This window comes from Callithrix jacchus, chromosome 4, assembly GCF_049354715.1.
Source record: "Callithrix jacchus isolate 240 chromosome 4, calJac240_pri, whole genome shotgun sequence".
Lineage (NCBI taxonomy): Eukaryota > Metazoa > Chordata > Mammalia > Primates > Cebidae > Callithrix > Callithrix jacchus.
Window position 1 is genome coordinate 22,994,000 of NC_133505.1, and position 17,261 is coordinate 23,011,260.

A 17,261-nucleotide genomic window follows, 5' to 3' on the forward strand; every position below is an offset into this window, starting at 1 on the left:
GTATGTAGACAATCCCAAGAAATCTACAAAAAATTACTGGTATTAATCAACCGGATCAGCAAGGTCACAGGACTCAAGCCCAATACACAAAAATTAGTTGTATTTCAATATAGTAAGATGAAATTAAAAAATAATTCCACTCACAATAGCATCAAAAATAATAAAATACTTGAGAATAAATTTAACAAAGAAAGTGCAACACCTATACACTAAAACCCACAAGACATTGCTAAGATATTTATCTGAAGAGCTGAGTAAATGGAGGGACAAACCATGTACATTGATCAGAAGGCTCAGTATTATAGAGGGAAATTTTTTTTCAAACTGATCTACAGATTCTGTGTATCTCTATCAAATCTCATCAGGCTTTAAAAATAGAATTTAACAAGCTAACCCTAAAAGTTACATAGAAATGCAAAAAGCCTAGAAGAGTCAAACGATTTTGAAAAATAAAGTTGGACTTCAACTACCTGATTTCAAAACTTACTATATAAGGAAAACTACAGTAATCAATACAATTTTGTATTGACCTAAGCATAGACTTATGGGCCAATGGAATAGACTAGAACATCCAGAAATAAGCCCTTCCATTGAAGATCAATCGATATTCAACAAAGATGCCAGGGGGGAAAAAAGTGTGTTTCTTAACCTTATACTTTACACAAAAATGTATCTACAATAATGCTAAAAATATATATATTTTTGAGACAGAGTGTCACTCTTGTTGGCCAGACTGTAATGGCATGATTTGGGCTCATTGCAACCTCCACCTCCCAGGCTCAAGCAATTCTCCTGCCTCAGTGTCCCAAGTAGCTGGGATTACAGGCATGCACCACCACGCCTGGCTATTTTTTGTATTTTTAGTAGAGACCAGGTTGATCAGGCTGATCTTGAACTCCTGATCTCAGGTGATCCGCCCACCTCGGCCTCCCAAAGTGCTGGAATTACAGGCATAAGCCATGGCACCCGACCCCTTTTTTTAAAAAAAATCCTGAATAATTAACTCTTTGCTTCAACTCCTAAAAGTGGGTCAAATTCCTTGAATGGCCTTGTCTGCTTTTTTGGACAACTTGACCAATGTGTTTCTCTCTATGACCAGGTTTGTCAGGCCCTGGATCCCTTGGAAGAAACACCACCACATTACCCTAACAGACACCTGCATTGGAAAGAAAGGCAGTGGGATTTTTTTTTTTTTTCTGAGACAGTTTCGCTCTTGATACCCAGGCTGGAGTGCAATGACGCGATCTCTGGAGTGCAATGACGCGATCTCTGGAGTGCAATGACGCGATCTCTCTCGGCTCACCGTAACCTCCGCCTCCTGGGTTCAGGCAATTCTCCTGCCTCCGCCTCCTGAGTAGCTGGGATTACAGGCACGCACCACCATGCCCAGCTAATTTTTTGTATTTTTAGTAGAGACGGGGTTTCGCCATGTTGACCACGATGGTCTTGATCTCTTGACCTCGTGATCCACCCGCCTCGGCCTCCCAAAGTGCTGGGATTACAGGCGTGAGCCACCGCACCCGGCTGGATTTTTCTTTTTCTAAGTCTCACTCTCTCACCCATGCTGGAGTGTAGTAGTGTGATCTTGGCTCACTGCAACCTCCGTCTCCTGGTTTCAAGCAATTCTCCTGCCTCAGTCTCCCTAGCAACTGGGACTACAGGCGCACGCCACTGCACCCAGCTAATTTTTTTGTGTATTTTTAGCAGAGACAGGGTTTCACCATGTTGACCAAGCTGGTCTTGAACTCCTAACCTCAGGTGATCCGCCTGCCTCGGCCTCCCAAAATGCTGTGACTACAGACATGAGCCACCAGACATGAGCCCCACGCTCGCCCAGCAGTGGGGTTTTTTAATTGACTCCAAAAGGTACTGAAAAATCTTAGATAGGCTCTCAACTCAGATTTTATTTTGTGAACCAAGAATGTGTTTTCTATCTAGAGGATTTAATTGAGGGCTGTGCCAATAATTTCTCAAATTAGCTGGGCACATTCTCCCTAATTTATTTGAAAGACATGACAAGGAAAACAAGACCTTCCTCGGGCTTTTCACTGCTGGGGCTCTGTGGCCGTAAAGAGCGGAGAGGGTCTACAAAATCCTAGGTCAGCAGCTGTGGTTTTGGGATTTCACACACGGAGTGCCTAAGTGTGTGTTCTGACGGCCTGGAACATTGCTGATCAGGACAGAGCCTGCCCAAGTGAAATGCCTCCGAGGCAGGCAAACCCTCAATTAATCTTCTCAAGGCTTCAGTAGACCTAAGAAATGAGTGGACACGCCTTTCTATCAAGGGAGAAGCTGTGGGTTTGCTCATGTTTTCTGGATTTCTTCCAGCTTCTGGGTAGGTTTCTTTTCTCGCAATTCAGGAATGGGTGTGGAAAGCTGCAAGCGTGTCTTCCCCACCAGTGGCAGCAGATTCTCTGACCTGCCTGCACCGGCAGCAACTTGCAGTCCTGACACTTCACTCTTTTGTCTAGAGATTTAATACAAGGAAAAGCAGGCCCCCTTCCCATGAGCTTAATAAAAGAGAATTGTATTGAAAGCGAGAATACATTCCCAAAACACATTTCCATCTATCTCTCTACCCACAAATACTCATTAAAATTGAATTTCAGGATAGTCGGCCAGATTTGGTAAGAGATTACTTCCCTCCTACCAAACGAATTAAACTTTAAAAACTGGGTAACAACAGCAAAACTCCGTCTCAAAAAAAAAAAAAACTCTCTTTCAGTTAATTGTGAGCCTTTATTTTAGAATATATCACTCTCTTATCAGAGGCATCAACTCATTTTCTTTTCATCAATAAAAATATCACAATTAAGAATTTTAACTCGGCCAGGCACGGTGGCTCAGGCCTGTAATCCTAGCACTTTGGGAGGCCAAGTTGGGCGGATTACCTGGGGTTGGGAGTTCGAGACCAGCCTGACCAACATGGAGAAATCCCCTCCCTACTAAAAGTACAAAATTCGTCGGACATAGTGGCATGTGCCTGTAGTCCCAGCTACTCAAGAAGCTGAGGCAGAAGAATCACTTGAACCCGGGAGGCGGAGGTTGTGGTGAGCCAAGTTTGCACCATTGTACTCCAGCCTGGGCAACAAGAATGAAACTCTGTCTCAAAAAAAAAAAAATTATAATTCAATTTTTTAATGGCTGGAGCTCCAGCAGCCATAACTCAATATTTATTTGTTCTTATAGTGCACTTTCTACCTGATAATTTCAAGACTTTCAAGACAAAATTAATACCGCATAATCAGAAAAATGTAGATAATAACTATACAAACCTGGGCAAGTCATTTTCCTCTTCTAAAGACAACTTGTGCAGGGCTGACACACAATCACACCGCTTCTTTCAGATCTATTATTTCTAGATTTTATATATTAACAAATAAATCAAAGACAATGCCAGTCAGGTGCAGTGGCTCACACCTGAAATCCCAGCAGGTGATTTTTGGGAAGCTGAGGCAGGCAGATCACAAGGTCAAGAGACCAAGACCATCCTGGCCAACATGGAGAAATCCTGTCTCTACTAAAAATACAAAAATTAGTAGAGCGTGGTGGCACACACCTGTAATCCCAGCTACTTGGGAAGCTGAGGCAGGAAAATTGCTTGAACCCAGGAAGGGGAGGTTGCAGTGAGCCAAGATGGCACCATTGCCCTCCAGCCTGGCTACAGATTGAGATTCCATCTCAACAACAAAAAAAAGAAAGTGCTTAGGACCATCTCTAGTTTGTGACAAGGTTAAGCAGGCATGTGATTTTTAGGTCTTCAGTGCTATTTCTGAATATTGCTTCTACCAATACAATCCTCTACATTTTTTGTTTTTGATGAAGCAATGTAGATTATAATAAAATCCAGCACCTTTTTCTGTTTGTTTGTCTGTTTTCATTTTGACCACTCCACTGGAACACAACCTGCCTCTCTCTCTCTCTCTTTCTTTTTTTTTTGAGACGGGGGTCTCACTTCGTCGTGTGTTGCCCAGGCTGGAGTGCAGTGGCTCAAACACAGCTCACTATAACCTCAAACTCCTGGGCTCAAGTGATCTTCTCACCTAGCTTTCCAAGTAGCTGGGACCACAGATGCATGTCACCATGCCCAGCTAATTTGTTTACATTTTGTAGGGACACTGTCTTGCTATGTTGCCCAGGCTGATCCGTAATTCCTGGGCTCAAGCAATTCTCCTGCCTTGGCCTCCCAAAGTGCTGGGATTGCAGGCATGAGCCACCACTCCCGGCATCCTGCCGCTTTTTTATATTTTCTTTTGCATTCTAAAAGTAGTTTCTTTTCTCAGATTATAAAATTAGTATTATTCATCACAAATATATAAAATTTGAAAAGTTATTAAGAAAATCAAATCATTCCTAATCCCTCCACCAAGAGGTAATCATTGTTAACACTTATAGTTTATTTCCCCTTAGTATTTTTATGTAGAATCACTTTTTCTCCAAAAAAATAAATAGCAAATAAACCAAAAGCAATTTTCCCATTTGTAATCCACAACCATCTGGAATAAGGCCATGCAAACTTGGTCTCCAGCTTGTCCCAGCAGCCCTACCGGCCCTAGTTTGCCCACCCCTGCCTTGTGGTCTATTTCTCCATCCACCCTGACCCAAATCCCACACACACAGAACTCTAGACTTGTTTGCCTTCATTTCTGTTTGACCCTTCAGATCATGAATAGTAAAGGCAAAACTTCATGAGATTAGTTTTTCTCTGAACCCAATATAACAAAAAAAAGTAAGACTTTAGTATAATCTACATTCCTTCCTATTTTTGATGCTTTGGAAATTGATCCAGTTTTACTCTGCCTTTTTCAATGCAAGTATTTCAAAGGATATGAGATACTCAAGAGCAGGCACCTATTTATATTTATAACTCTAGCACATAGCCCATTGTAAGTGCCAGTAAGTCATGTTCCCTGGCCATTTAAATAACACAGAACTCCTCCTGTCTGGGTGAATATAATCAATGCTTAAAGATTGATAAGGGCAACAGTAATGAATGTGCTTGGTGGTTCAGAACCCGTTAGCAGCCAGAATCACTGGTCTTTAACCCCTAAACATTTCTGTTCCCCCCAGCTGGGTCTCACCTTTTTAATTACTAGCGTTCTCCTCCTGCAGCCACGGACTCAATCTGCCTTTGTGGTGCTGCTTCCATCGACCTACCCCTGGCTGGCTTGGACACTGCTCTACCATCAAGGATGGCATTGGCCTCCCTAATGCATTGACTTGAAGTCTCTTCCCCACCTCCCACAGCTCCACCTACTTCAGTCTGCCCACTCCCACCCTCATCTTTCAACTGAAACTATTCTTGCCAAACTCTATGGACACTTCTCAATCCTTATCTCGCCTAACCTCTCCAAGGCATTTGACACACTTGACCTTGCTCTCTTCTTTGGAAATCTTTAGAATGGAAGACTTCTTTCTCTGAGTCTTCCTCATACCCTCTAACTGCCCCTTCCCAGCCTGTTTTGCAGAGTCCTCTTCCTCTGCCCGAACCTTAAATGTTGGAATTCCCTGAGTTAGCATCCACAGCTCTCTTCTCACCTGCAGACTCGCCTACCTGATCTCATCCACTCCCATGATTTCTGCACTGTGTAGCTCCTACATGCCAATAGCTCTGCTCCATCTCCAGGGGGAATGTATATGCAACCACCTACTGAATAGCTCTACCTGACCTCTGTTCCATCTCCAGGGGGAATGTATATGCAACCACCTACTGAATAGCTCTACCTGACCTCTGTTCCATCTCCAGGGGGAATGTATATGCAACCACCTACTGAATAGCTCTACCTGACCTCTGTTCCATCTCCAGGGGGAATGTATATGCAACCACCTACTGAATAGCTCTACCTGACCTCTGTTCCATCTCCAGGGGGAATGTATATGCAACCACCTACTGAATAGCTCTACCTGACCTCTGTTCCATCTCCAGGGGGAATGTATATGCAACCACCTACTGAATAGCTCTACCTGACCTCTGTTCCATCTCCAGGGGGAATGTATATGCAACCACCTACTGAATAGCTCTACCTGACCTCTGTTCCATCTCCAGGGGGAATGTATATGCAACCACCTACTGAATAGCTCTACCTGACCATCCCTCAAAATCAATAGATCCAAAATAAAATTTAGGTCTTCTTTCCCAACCTCCCTTCCTCTTGTTTTACGGTACCCAAGTCAGACACCTGGGAGTCTTCATGCCCTTCTGTAACCCCAGACCTAGCTAATGCTTCGCCAAGTCCTTTCTAGTCTATCCTGTTACTATTTATCCAGACTGTGATCTTCTCAAGATGTCCATCTGATCCCTTCTCTCTCTTATATGATCCCATGCCTCTTATAAGGTCCAGCCTCCTTCATGTGATTTAGAGGCCCTTTTGGGATTGGGCCCCTGCTTCCTTCATTGGTCTCATACCTTAATAGTCCCTGTGGTCCAGTCATATGGAACTTCTTTTCATTCATTTCAGAAGCTCTGATGTCTCTCATCTCTGAAGAGCTGCCTTTACTACTCCAACTACCTGGAACCCCTGCTACCTCTTCTTCACCCGCCCATCTCCTGCTCCTCCTTCAGGTCTTAGCTGAGACATCATTTTAGGGAAGTTTTTTAGAAAGTCTTTCTGATGCTCCAAATCTTTTGGAATATGCTCCTGGTGTATATGCTCCAAAACTACTCTGTATCATGCTAGCTCATACACATCATTGCCCTCATACTTGCCTGGTGCTATGGTTTTCGTGTTTGTCCCCAACAAAACTTATGTTGAAATTTAATGGCCATTATAACAGTATTAAGAGGTGAAACTTTTTTTTTTTTTGAGACAGAGTTTCACTCTTGTGACCCAGGCTGGAGTGCAATGTCTCGATCTCGGCTCACCGCAACCTCCGCCTCCTGGGTTCAAGCAATTCTCCTGCCTCAGCCTCCTGAGTAGCTGGGACTACAGGCATGCACCACCATGCCCAGCTAATTTTTTTTTGTATTTTTAGTAGAGACAGGGTTGAGGTGAAACTTTTAAGAGATGTTTAGGGCTGGATGAGGTGGCTCATGCCTGTAATCTAATCCCAGCACTTTGAGAAGCCAAAGTGGGAGGATTGCTTGAGCCGGAGTTACAGACAAGCCTGGAGAGCAGAGAGAGACCCTGGCTCTACAAAAAAAAAAAAAAAAAATTAGCCAGGTGTGGTGGCAGGTCTGTGGTCCCTACTACTCAGGAAGCTGAGAGAGAAGGGTCACTTGACCCCAGAAGGCTGAGGCTGCACTGAGCTATATCTGTATTCCTAAACTCCAGCCCGGACAACACAGTGAGAGCTTGTCTACGTTATGAGGGATCTGCTCTCATGAATGGATTAATGCCATTATTGAAAGAGTGGGTTCACTTATTCTTGTTTTCTTTCCTTCTCTCTGTGCCCTGTAACCATTCACTGACACAGCAAGAAGATCCCTGGCCAGGCGCAATGGTTCATGCCCGTAATCTTAGCACTTTGGGAGGTGGAGGCAGGTAGATCTCTTGAGCCGAGGAGTTTAAGACTAGCCCTGGCAACATGATAAAACTTCGTCTGTACCAAAAAATACAAAAATTAGCCAGTCTCATAACTCAGTCTCTAAATAACTAGGTAGGTAGGTAGGTAGGTACATAGGTAGGTAGGTAGATGGATGGATGGATGGATAGATAGATAGATAGATAGATAGATAGATAGATAGATAAATAGATAGATAGATTTTTTTTTTTTTGAGATGGAGTCTCCCTCTGTTGCCCAGGCTGGAGTGCAGTGGTGCAATCTCAGCTCACGGCAACCTTCGCCTCCTGGGCTCAAGAGACTCTTCTGTCTCAGCCTCCCAAGTAGCTGGGGTTAGAGGCATATGCTGCCATGCCCGGCTAATTTTTGTATTTTTTTTTCAGTATAGACGGGGTTTTGCCTTGTTGGCCAGGCTAGTCTCGAACTCCTGACCTCAGGTGATCCGCCCACCTCGGCCTCCTAAAGTGCTAGGATTACAGGTGTAAGCCACTGTGCCGGCCTGATAGATTTTTTTTAAAAAGAAGACAATCCTTGAAAGAAGCCAGCCCCTCCATCTTGGACTTTCAAGCCTCAGAACTCTGAAGGAAATAAATTTCTCTTCCGTATAAATTACCCAGTTTGTAGTATTCTGTTATAGTGGCACAAAACAGACTAAAAACCAGAACTTCCAAGTAAGTGCCCTGGGAAGGCAGGGACCATGTTTCTCCTTTTCACATTTGTATTCCCAGTACCTAGCACAGCATGCTGTGAGCACAGAGAAGAGGCTCAGGAAAAAAATAGAGAGTAAATGTCAAATAAGTGAATAAATAAAGGAATGAGCAAACAAATATTCTCTCTTTTGCCAATGCCCTTTTTGTCTTTTGCCAGGATAAAACAGATTCCTAACAGACCTCTCATTCCCCTGTCCAATTTATTTTCCACATTTGGGTTAGAATGATCATTCTGAAAAAAAAAAAAAAAAAGGTAATCATGACATGTTCCAGTTTGAAACCAATGCCTGTGTGTTTCCCACAACATAAACTGCAGACTTGGCATAGCTTCAAGGCCCTTCATGACTGATCTCCTGTCCACCTCTTCTCTCACCCTCCCACCCCTCACTGACACTCAACTCCAGCGCTGCTGAGTGATTCTTGGTTCTTCCCACAAATTGGGCTCTCTCTTGGCACTGGGCCTTTGCACATGCTCCTCCTCCCTTTCTCCTCTGCCTGGCCCACTCACACTGATCTTCAGGACTCGGCTTAGGAGTCACTTCTCGCGAGGAACCACCTCTGAGCTCTCAGTTCCCTGGTGAACAGAAGTAGGTCCCTCTCTATGGCTCCTATTGCCCCACATGCCTTCAATGGGCCTTCAGTCACTGCACACATCAGCCTGTAGATGCCCGCCCTGAGATTCAGTTCCATTGCTCTTGAGAATTCAAGAGCAAAGTCATTCTTCTTTTTTTCATATATGTATTTTTCCTTTTGCTTTTTTATTTCTTTCCACATTCGAAACAGTGGAGAGCTGGGTAGCCCTCACAATACCCTCAGTCTCTCTCTTACTTCCCCTAACCCAACTGGAAAATTTCTCCGGCCTTCAGGCAGGCAGGAACTGCAGCATTTATCTGGCTCTCTTTTACCGACTAATAATCTTTGTTTATTTTACTGGTGAATTTAGTTCATTTATTGACATGTCTGTATTCATTTCTACCATGTTATTTTGCCCCACCTCTCCATTTTTTTTTTTTTTAATGTGGGGTCTCCCTCTGTCACCCAGGCTGGAGTGCAGTGGCGCGATCTTCGCTCACTGCAACGTCTACCTCCCAGGTTCAAGTGATTCTCCTGCCTCAGCCTCCCAAGTAGCTGGGACTACAAGCATACACCACCACACTCGGCTAATTTTTGTATTTTTAGTAGAGACAGGATTTCACCATGTTGGCCAGGTTGGAATCAAATTCCTGACCTCAGGTGATCCACCCACCTTGGCCTCCCAAAGTGCTGGGATTATAGGCATGAGCCACAGTGCCCAGCCTTTGGATTGTTTTTTCTCTTTTGAACTGGGGTTGTTCCCCCACACCCCACTCTCCCATTACAATTCTGGAAATTCTTGGTTATCAGATACTTTCACGTGGATTCTGGAGCAAAACATACTCCCTTAACTTTCCTGTAAGCCATGAAGAGCGAAATCTTTCAATCGTAGCACAGTGGCTTGAGGAGAAGAGAAACCGAGGAACAGTGAGATTGTTAACAAAGACCTATTTTCCAAGGGTTTTGAGGACAATTGAGATTACTGATGGCAACCCTGTGTTAATATCTCAGCAGCCACATTACATTGAGTGTCTGTGGTGAGAAAGAACGGAACAGGCACTGGAAACGGAGGAGGGGCAGGGCCCTGCTAGACTCCCGATGAGGCTAACCTGAATGAGGAAGAATAATTAACTTCATTTCTGCACCTTAAGCTACATCCTACCTTTAAAGTATAACTAGGAAATTATACATGTTTTACTATATTGTTTATTCTAGCAAAATTTTGGGACTACATTGTTTTTCATAGAACAATTCTATTTTTAAACATTGGTATTTAAAAGAACCCAGCCATGGCCAGGCATGGTGGCTCCCATTTGTAATCCCAGCACTTTGGAAGGCTAGGGCAGGTGGATCGCTTAAGGCCAGAAGTTCGAGACCAGAGTTGGCAACAGGGCAAAACCCTATCTCTACAAAAAATACAAAAATTAGCTGGGTGTGGTGGGACACATCTGTGGTCCCAGCTACTCGGGAGGCTGAGGCATGAGAATTGCTTGAACCTGGGAGGTGGAGGTTGCAGTGAGCCAAGATCGTGCCACTGTACCTCAGCCTGGGCAACAGAGCAAGACTCTGTCTCAAAAACAAAGAACTCAGGCACTTCTCAATAACATTCATTAGGATAGCTACTAGCAAAATCCAAAACAAAGCAAACAGAAAATAATAAGTATTGATGAGGATATGGAAAAATTGGAACTAAAACAGTATAGTGATTCCTCAAAAAATTAAAAACAGAATTATCAGGCCAGGCATGGTGGCTCTTGCCTATAATCCCACCACTTTGGGAGGTCAAGGCAGGAAGATCACTTGAAGCCAGGAGTTCAAGATCATCCTGGACAACATGGCAAGATCCTATCCCTAAAAAAAAAAAATAGCTGGGTATGGTGGCATGCACCTGTAGTCCCAGCCACTTGGGAGGCTGAGGTAGAAAGACCACTTGAGCACAGGTCAAGGCTGCAAGGAACCAGGATTGAGCCATTGCACACTCAGGCCTGGGTGACAGTGTGAGACCCTGCCTTAAAAAAATAAAATTACCTTTTGATTTAGCAATTTCATTTCTGGGTATAAACCCCAAATAATTGAAAGCAGGAACTAAAACACACACTTTCTATACACCATATACACGCAGCATTATTCATGGTAGCTAAAATGTGGAAGCAACCCAAATGTCTACCAACAGATAAATGAACAAAATGTGGTACATATGCCTCATGGAATCTAGTCATTTGGCCTTACAAAGGAAGGTAATTCTGACACATGTATGAACCTTGAGGATATATGCTGAGTGAAACAAGCCAACTGCAACATACAATAGCATTCTGCTTATAGGAGCTGCCCAAAATAGGCAAATTCACAGAAACAGAAAGCAAAATGGGGGTTACCAAGGGCTGTGGGGAGGGGAATGCAGTTTCAGTTTGGGAAGATGAAGAATTTCTGCAGATGTATGGTGATGATGCTTGCACAACAAGGCACATGCACTTAACATTACTCAATTGTACACTTAAAATGGTTAAGATGGTAAATCTTATGTTATGTGTCTATTTCCCTGAAGAACAAGAACCCAGAACTAGTCCCGCTTGTGAAGCAGTCTCTTGTCTTTTCTTTTTTAATTTCTTTTTTTTTTTTTGAGATGAAGTTTCTCTCTTTTTGCCCAAGCTGGAATGCAATGGAGTGATCACTTGCTGCAACCTCTGCCTCCCAGGTTCAAGCAATTCTGCCTTAGCCTCCTTAGTAGCTGGGATTACAGGCACGCATCAACACACCCGGCTAATTACTTTTTGTAATTTTAGTAGAAACAGGGTTTCACCATGTTGACCAGGCTGGTCTCAAACTCCTGACCTCAGGTGATCCACCCGCCTCAGTCTCCCAAAGTGCTGGGATTACAGGCGTGAGCTACTGTGCATGGTCCAAAGTCTCCTGTCTAATGTGAAGAATCCCACCTTCTCCTTCAACCATTCTGTGTGAAGTTCAAGTGTGTCTCATTGGACGGCCTTACACCAGGCACACCTGTGATAGGTTTTGCTCTGGGAGCTGCACATTTGCAAGCAGAGATTCTGCTTGAGAATTTCCTCGAGGAGATTCTGTAATAGTCTAATTCACAGACATTTTATTTTGTGCTTGTGTCTAAAAATTACTTTGAGAGTCATAGTCATTTACTCACCTCCATAGCTATGTGTTGACACTTGTGTGACAGCCAACCTGCTGTTTAATAATGTCATTCTGCAATTACTGGATACGCGGTCCCCCCTCACAGCAGAACAGGGGCGTGGGAAACTCACGCTCTTTGCAGCCGTGGGTTGGAGTGTCCGGGCTCTGACTCACCCCTGCACCAAGCTGCTTTATCTCTCCTCCTCCCTCTCGCTATGCCCTCCCCATCCCTTCCTCTGTAGAAGCCAGGTGCTGAGATAAAAATGGGCACACTGCTTCCCAACTGCTGGTAGGCTGCGGAATTAGGAGCTCGCTTGGAACTCACAGCGCTATCCTGATAAGCCCTCGCGCATGCGCCGTGACGTTCACCCGAGGCTCTCGGAGCCCCTTAGAAGCACTGACTTGGGAACCTCCTGCAGGCCCGAGGAAGTGATCCCGGCTTGTCAAAGTTGAGAAAACCGTGGCACATTGGGGGCCAATGTCATGATAAGTATCTTGCAAAGGGATGGTCCTACAAGAACTCAGGACGTCCATGTTATTTTTTAACCCTTCCATCCCCATCCTTCTACCTGTTATTTTCTGGAATTCAGCTCATATTTTCAATGAGTAGGGGAAACATTAACAATTCAGTACAAAATATGATCAACAAACAGCAACCCACTACTTCCAGACAGCCCAGACAGTCCAAGTTCTGGCGGCTTTTAGCAAAGCTTTTCCTCCTTAACTCTCCCAGGAGGGCCGGACGCGGTGGCTCACGCCCGTAACCCAAGCACTTTGAAGGCCAAGGCGGGCGGATCACCTGAGGTCGGGAGTTCAAGACCAGCCTGACCAACATGATGAAACCCCGTCTTAAAAAAATAAAAATTTAAAAAACTCCCAGGAGAATCTGATCTCTCAGGTCTTATTTCTTACAGGGCCAGCCCCCTTTTGGAAAACCATTGACTCAGGTTGTAAGACTTAGTGTTTCTCAAATGTAAATGTGCATAAAAGTCACGTGGGATCTTGCTAAACTGCAGCACCTGATCCAATCGGTCTGGGAGGAGCCTGAGGTTCTGATCTCTCAGAGACTGCGGCTAGTCTATGGACCACACTTTGAGTAGAAAGGAGCTGGACCTAGGAAGCCAACTGTAGACCATACTCCTCTTGATAAATGACATCTGGAGCCTGGCAGTTTCTTCCCTCACTTTCAGCTTTCTGTTAACTAAATTATTCTGCACCTTTAATTATTCCGCGTTTAATTCTTCTGACTCTTTTGAGTCTTGCAAACCACCTAATGTTAGCACATCACAGCCCTGTATAGAGGTAAGAAAATCATGCTTGTTTAAAAGCCTGTACTAACCTGGGAGACAGTATTATCTCTGATTGCACTCCATGTAATTAATAGACATTCTCCTTTAAAGAGTAGTGCCAGATATAATTGTTTGCTAAGCAACATTCCAATGCAATAGACTGAAAAAAGAATAAAATTAATAGGAGATCATTTGGGAACAAAAAGAAAAATTACCTTTCAAAACAACCATCCAATGTGTCTCAAGTACATAGTCCAGGCGTCTAAGAGGTTTTACAATATAGTTAGTGTCTGATATGACCTTTCACCTCCACCATGTTATTTATTGGCCCTGCAGTTGTCATGGCAACACTGATAACCAGCTTCTCAATGCCCAAGGAATGCCAGAGTCATCAAAGCAGTCTCAGTTTTTAAGTCTTCCAGCCTATCACCCTATAAGCTAAGAGGCAGTTGAGGCTCTGAGGCACACTTTCTAAATAACAGGGTAAATGGCAAAACAGGAGCCTCCCCAGAGTGAAGACCTCAAGGTCCAGGACAGGAAACCATTACCAAAGGAGGAGCCTTGGTTGTGCTGCTCTGGTCCAGACACCAACTGTGCAGCCCCTATGACGAGGACAAAGTTTGCATCCAGCAGCATCTTACTGCCCACGAGCACCTCCCCAGATGAGTCTGCATGGTGAGGACCATGAGACGGGGCTGTCAATTCATCCATCGTGTTCCACCCTAAGGCGGGTGGAAGAGCAGGAGGAGGCTGAGGGGTGAGTAAGCAGCTCCCTTGACTCTGGCTTCCTCTGTGCAGCAGATTTTCATTCTCTGCGCAGACTCTCCTACAGCCTGACAACATAAAACTTCACTTGGTTCTTTAGTACTGGGAAATATTTCACCTGTGCTGAAAAGTGCAGCTGGTATTGCAAATATGTCTGTTCCAGCTTTATCAAACATCAACATTAATTTGTTTAAAAGAAACAAACCTGTAAAGGTATTGTTAATATTCTCTGGGTGCTCCCCCAATCCTCTTTCTCTTCCTCTTTCCAGAGCTAACTATATCTTGACTTTGCTATTTATCATTCCCCTGCATATTTTATGCCATTTCTTCATATGTTATATGATAAAAAACATGTTATTGTTTTGCATGTCTTTATAGAAACTGTATGCATCCACTTGCAAACTTGATTTTTTTCACTCAACATTGTTTGTGAGATGTATCCATGTTGACACATGCAACTCTAGTTCATTCTTTTTTTTTTTTTTTTTTTTTTGAGAAGGGGTCTTGCTCTGTTGCCCAGGCTGCAGAGCAGTGGTGCGATATCTCGGCTCATGGCAACCTCTGCCTTCCAGAGTCAAGCGATTCTCCTGCGCCAGCCTCCAGAGTAGCTGGGATTACAGGCACCCACTATCATGCCTAGCTCATTTTTGTGTTTTTAGTAGAGATGGGGTTTCACCATGTTGGCCAGGCTGATCTGGAACTCCTGACCTCCAGTGATCCACCTGCCTTGGATTCCCAAAGTACTGGAGTTACAGGTGTGAGCCACTGCACCCAGTCGAATTCATTCATTTTTCTTTGCTGAATAGTAATCCATTGTATGAAGAAAAACAATTTACTTGTTCATCCTCCTATTCAAGGGTATTTAAATTTCTGACTCTTTGGAGTCTAATTTGCAAACCACGCTAATGTTAGCACATCACAACACTGTAAAGAGGAAAGAAAGTCACGCTGGTTTAAAAGCCTGTACAAACTAAGGAGACAGTATTATCTCTGCTCTCCACATAATTAATAGGCATGCACTAATAGATAAGTAAGTTTTTGCTTAAATTTTTCACTCTTTAAAATAAGATGTTCATGAACATACTTGTAAATGTCTCCCTGTGCCCATGTCCCCAAGTTTCTTACCTAGGAGTGGAATTGTTGGGACACCAAAGTAGGCATATCTTTAACTCAACTAGGTGCTGCTGCCAATTAATTTGCTCTTCCAACATGTGCCAACTCACAGATCTGCCAGCACTGGGGAGAGTAACTATCTCCTGTCTCTCCACATCTTCACCAATACTTAGAATAGTCAGACTTTTTATTTTCTGGTAGCCTAGTGGAAAGGAAATGATAACCCTACCCCTTTTACTCATTTATGTATCTATCTTTCTTTCTTTCTCTTTCTTTCTCTCTCTCTCTCTGTGTCTCTCTTCTTTCTTTCTTTCTCTTTTTGGCAGGGTCTTGCTCTGTTGCCCAGTGGAGTGCTGAGGAATGAACACGGCTCACTGCAGCCTCAACCTCCCACGCTCAAGCAATCCTCTCAAAGTAGCTGGGACTACAGATGCACACCACCACATTCAGGTAATTTTTGTATTTTTTGTAGAGACAGGGTTTTACCATGTTGCCCAGGCTGGTCTAGAACTCCTGAGCTCAAGTGATCTGCTTGCCTCAGCCTCCCAAAATGTTGGGATTACAAGCATGAGCCACTGTGCCTGGCCTATTTATTTCTTTATTTTAAATTTTTTTCACCTTTATACTTTTTCAAGGCATATTTGACAAATAAAAATTGTTTATATTTAAGGTATGCATCATTTTATATATATATATATATAAATGATTACCACTATCAAGCTAATTAATATATCCATCAGCTCACGTTGTTGCCCTTGTGTGTGTGGTAAGAACACTTAATATCTATTGTAACAAATTTCAAGTATACAATATAGTATTAACTATGCCACAATGCTGTATAAATGGTGTCCCTCCTCCACTTTTTAAAAACAGCTTTATTGAGATATAATTTATATACCATACAATTTACCCACTGAAGGTGTATAATTCAATGACTTCTAGTATATTCACAGAGTTGAGTGTCATAATCAATTGGAGAATATTTTCATTACACCCAAAAGAAACTTCATTCCTCTTAGCTGCCACTTACAAGTCCTCTCTTCTCTCCCACAGTCTCCCCTGCCTTAGGTAATCACTGATCCACTTCCTATTGCTATAGATTTGCCTATTCTGGACTTTTTATATAAATAGAATCATTCTTTCATTTTCTTCACAAATTTCTATAACCTGAAATGTAACACTTCATGTCTTTTTTTAAATATTGAAAAATATTTCAATATTTTATTGGTACCTATTTTAATTTAAGTTTCCATTTCCCTAATTGCTTGCTAAGTCTAGCAATGTTTTTGAATGTTTATTGGCTATTTGGAATTCCTCCTTTTTTTTTTTTTTTTCTGAGACAGGGTCTCACTGTCACCCAGGCTGGAGTACAGTGGCACGATCTTGGCTCGCTGCAACCTCTGCTCCCCAGGTTCAAGCAATTCTCCTGCCTCAGTCTCCTGAGTAGTTGGGACTACAGGCACATGCCACCATGCCCAGCAAATTTTGGTATTTTTAGTAGAGACAGGGTTTCACCATGTCGACCAGGATAGTCTCTATCTCTTGACCTCATGATCCACCCACCTAGACCTCCCAAAGCACTGGGATTACAGACGTGAGCCACCTCACCCGGCCTTCTCTTCCTCTATAAGTGCCAATTTACATTATTTCATCCAATTTTTGATAGGATTGCTTATCTTCTCCTTATTTGTAGAAATTAGCTAATTAATTATATATTAATCCTTTTTGGTTACATATGTTGTAGTTCTTGTTGGACAGTCATTCTCCCTAGAGTTCTCAGTGTTCCTGAAACTTCTGGACCTTTCTGAGCCACAGAGAGTGACATGCTAAAAAGATAAAGAATGCCTCCTTCCCCCGCCCCCCAACAATTGCCTTGCATTCCAAAGAGCTGTAAAATCCCAGAGATCTTCCTCCCCTTTCCCGCAAATGGATTTGTGTATTTGCGTTGGAGATCAAAGATCTCTCCCTCCACATCGAGGCGGAGGGAGGCACAGAGGTGCCAGTAGCATCTGGCTGTGCTCTGAGATGCATCATTTCCAAGCTCTTGTCTGTGGTACAGATGCCTGTATGTGCATGGTATTTCTGGGTCACACTGTGCTGCCCTGTGGGAAACTGAGGCATGGGGAATTGTTAATCAGACTGCTAGTCGAGCAAACAGTTGGTCTGTTTT

General features: G+C 43.4%; 1 long non-coding RNA gene across 1 annotated transcript; it reads left to right on the forward strand.

Annotated features, from left to right (window-relative positions):
* Window positions 1-13,591: 13,591 nt before the first annotated feature.
* On the forward strand, window positions 13,592-15,760 carry LOC128931955 (uncharacterized). Its single transcript, XR_008481103.2, has 2 exons — window positions 13,592-13,970; window positions 15,418-15,760. It is a non-coding gene; the product is annotated as an uncharacterized LOC128931955 (long non-coding RNA).
* Window positions 15,761-17,261: the final 1,501 nt, after the last annotated feature.